The sequence below is a fragment of the Amblyomma maculatum genome, chromosome 6 (genome assembly GCF_055883805.1).
Source record: "Amblyomma maculatum isolate TAMU_Amacu chromosome 6, ASM5588380v1, whole genome shotgun sequence".
Lineage (NCBI taxonomy): Eukaryota > Metazoa > Arthropoda > Arachnida > Ixodida > Ixodidae > Amblyomma > Amblyomma maculatum.
The window spans coordinates 130,180,800-130,185,151 of record NC_139349.1 but is presented as its reverse complement, the minus strand read 5'-3'; positions in this window follow the sequence as shown (position 1 = coordinate 130,185,151).

Sequence of the window (4,352 nt, the reverse complement as noted above, 5' to 3'; positions counted from 1 at the left end):
TGGGAAGGATATCAGGCTATAGTCGTTCGAAATGCCACCTTCAACGAATGGGTTGCTTTTCAAACAATTTTCTACAGAGACCTGAACACTATCGTTTAAGTCCAAATTTCACAGCGCAGGAGAGATCCTTGAGTAGCTTCATAGAAGTTTTGCATGCAGCCCTCAAAGGCGTCATCTTCAGTGTTCTGACTTTCTACGGTCGCGACTCCGAGTAGCGCGGTCATAGCAGAAGAATTATTAATTAAGGGAAACACCATTGCTCGCCATCATGACCCGCACCATGGCAACCGACTTTATCTTCTTTCGACTGCGCTTCGTAGCAGAAAATTAATCGAAAACGTACAAATAAACGGATTTTCTCCAGAGACACACTGAGTGGCTTCGTCCTGCAGTAGCAGCGTTAAACACCTCTCGAAGGTGGAACGAGACCTTCACTTTCTGGAACATCCAGCATCCGAGGATGCTAGATGCTGTAGAGGATGCTACAGTCAAGACCCGGTATATCGAGATCGGACACTTCGAAATACTAGCTATATCGAACCGCACATTAGAAATCTTTCATTTAGCTATATCGATTACCAGTACCGTATGCTGCGATTGGGACATTATCCAGGAAAGAACAAATTTCCTAAATCTCCACATTTCATACTTTCGTGAAAAAAAAATAATAAAACGCCAATTTTTTTAACATTTCTCCATTCATGAATGAAAGAACAAAATGTAAGGGAAGGATTCTAAAAAAGGTATTTGTCACTGCATATGGTTTCAAGCTTGATTAACTTTGTTTATTTAGACCAATTTTTGCTTCTTCGCCGAAACATGAAGGAACTGGTATTTTGGAAATAAGTTTTGCGAGGAAAACCTGCTACGAAACAGCTTCCGCAGATTTGCAAACACTTCGCGATCGCTGCCTTAGACGCCTGATGACAGCGGTTGTGCTGTGAAACCACTTAACGCGCTTAATGTGGAAATATAGAGTGTGCTTAATGATGGCGTTCGGCCTGTTGTTATCATTGTTCGGGCAACGTTGGTGTCATGGAATGAAATTCACGCAACAAAAACATGTAGCGACTATCGCATGGCATGCTTTTTACACAAGGTGCTGCGGAAGCCAGCACTAACTTAATCCTTGGCGCATGATTACACCAGTTAAAATATTCTGGTAGCAGGATTATACATCTCCAATTATTCATGGCTAGTTCCAAAGCATCCTCCGCAGGAGCTACAATGCAAATCAGATTAGACATCGCATCGCCTAGTATAAGCAGAGTGCTTCCAGAACGTCTGTTGGCCGCACGTCGCTGCTGAAAGCTCGTCAATAGCATGATGAATTGTATTCTTGTATTTAGTACATAGGCAACTTTTTGTTTTCCATTTTATATAGCGTATATTCATATATAGAATTTCGTAGAAAAATTTACCTCCTTTGTCCCAGCCGAAATATAGTACCATGCATGAAAACGTTCAACAATCCTTCAAGGCAGACTATTACCGTCTACAAACTGGATACTTCATTGCGCTTGTTTTCTTAGCTTTACGTTTGTTAATCCACTAAATTTCAGCGTTTCAAAACAGGAACCTCTAGGGTCATACAAGCAAAGCAGCATAAGCGTTCATGTCTGTCTCTTTCCAATAATTCTTTGAGTCTTAGACTATAGTATAGCATTTCAGAACAAATTTTTGAAATCGTAGCAGGTCTGAAGTGAATGAACTGCCGAGTTCCGGCGAACACGATTACCATGGCGAACTTTGAAGGTAATTGTTGATTTGTAGCACAAACTTAGAACCTCACAGCCAGATTACTTAAATTTATTTTATGTTATTTTTGGCCCAGATACACGCTCTTGTGATTTACTCCCGTAATAATAGTACTCCTGGAAGGTTGCTCATGTTTCCATAGATTTCAGTGTGCTGTTATAGCGTCACATACATTTTGCTCTTGAAGTGTCAAATGAATTTTATTCTACCATTAAATTATGAGTCCCCTCATGATAGCCAAACTTGAAGGAGGTATAGCTCATCCTTTAATATAATGAAGACCTTGATAAAAATATAAATGGGTATTTTAATTAAGCAGATCCTGTCGTCCTAAGCTCCCCAGAATTGCTCGCAGAAATGGGAGCATAGTGAACGTACAAAAATGTCTTAAAGCAGCGCAAAGGTAGCGTGTGCTGTAGGCTTCTTTGTCTGTCGGCTATTCGCTTACTGATACTCCAGACTGCTATGAGGACCACAGTAACAGGCGGCGATGCGGGTACGTGCTCTGCAGAGGCCACAGTTGGGCGATGTCTGCAGCTCTGGCTGGTTTAGAAATCAATCACTAATTGCTCCCGTCAAACAAAATTTTTCACTTATAACATTCTAGATTAATATGTTGAGGTGCTTGACGATATATCACAAACGTTTTTATATTGAGGGCATTGCTTTTCAGTTTAGGCCTGAATATTAAGAAAAGGTGACGAACGGCTTGGGAGGCTCGGAATATATTTCTTTAAAAGGTGATTTGTTTAACAAGAATACATTGTTTTACTAATAACTGCAGCAGTTCTTGAACGCGCCGAAAATTGTTTCGATTGAAGCATTGCCCATGTTAAAGAACAAATTTCCTCAAAATGCCACATTTCATATTTTCGTGAACAAAAATAAAATGCCAATATTTAAATTATTTCTCCATTCATAAGTTTACATGAAAGGACAAATTGTAAGGGAATGATTCTAAAAGTATTAGGGTATTAGTTGCTACTGCATCTTGTTTCAGGCTTGATCTAATTTTATTTATTTTAGACCACATTTTGCTTCTTCGCCAAAACATCAAGCAATGGTTATTTGACAAATAATTTTTCGAAGAAAAAATTTCCACGAAACACCATCGGCATAATTGCCAAATTCGTCTTTTTTTTTTTTTTGAAGAATTGAATGTGATCGTCTTTTGCGTCCCTGACGCTCAACGTGGAATGATCCATCTGCGGATTCAGCTGTGTAATCAAAATGACGTGGTTGACTGCCGAGGAGTGCCTTTTGAACAAACATCCAGAACCCCCCCCCCCCCCCCCCCCAAAAAAAAAAAAAGTCTGAAGAAGGCACAGAAAGAGCAAAGTATCAAGAAATAAAGAATACAGCACTGTCGAAAGCAACGCTTATGGCGCATTAAGTATTCCTTCAATTTTTTTTTGTTTCCTCCCATCGTTACCTTCAGCTGACTGTTATTAGGTATATGACAATCTCTGCGTTCTGAACCTGGCCGTACAGGTGAGGCGATCTTTCAATCAACAAGATTCGTGCGCCTATGTGTGTGCCTATGTTTCTGATATTTCAGTGTAAAAGCACTAATCATAAAAATAATGCACCGAGAAAATTTTTGTTTTGCTTTCGGAGCAGCTGTGATTCGTCAACGTCTGCATAGCACTGCGTTGCTAGTCAAGTCATTTTTATTCACATCAAAACGATGTCAATGACAAGTTCCGTAGTATTGTGCTGCATTCGCGCAATCATTCATTAAAAACTTAAAAACAAAGGTCTAATTGGAGGCAAATGAGTTCCTCGTATCAGTCAACCATAAAAAGCTCGGCGACTGAAAATACAGCTTGTGCAACATCACTTTCGCACGATATTACATTTTAGCCCCAATTATCTGCATACTTTTAGTGAGCCGCTTATTATGCAAACAAAACCACAACTAGCATCAGCCTTTAAACCTTTTTCATGCTAACAAACGTACACGCACTTGTCGGCAGAGGTCGAGTAACAGACCATGGGTGTGTTCCTTGCATTTTCATCTTCACCAGCCCGGCTTGGTTTAGGCTTTGGAACATTAATTAGCTTGCGCACTTGCGAGAAAGCCTTGTTTGAAGGCACTGTTAAGTGACGCCAATGTATCCTATGTGGCACCATTCGGATGCTCAAGGGAAGCGTGTCAATGTCCGTGCGATGTGCTTCTAGACATATCGAACCTTGGTGGTCGTTCCTTTTCGGCTGGCCAGCCCGCATACGCCGGACGGTTACTAACTGCGTTTACGTGGCAATGGCATTGCGAACCGTAGTAGCCTCGTTTCCTTATTACACGCAGGGGGCTATCCGTGTTTACGGATGCCCTTTTTGTTCGCTGTCCTCGCGGGCTGTTGATCGCGAGGAACCGCTTCTGGAAGGCAGTAGCTTTTATAGGTTCTCTTTCCTCTTACTGATCCAATCGATCTTTCTCTTTCCGCTGAGCAGCCCGGAGTACCCAGTGTTTCATACCGCAGATCCGGCCATAAACGCATTTAAACACTCGCGAAAAATAAAAAGAGGGAGGAGGGTGCAGAAAGAAGAAATGTGGCAAGATACAGCTCCTTCCCTCATACGGTAGAGACGGA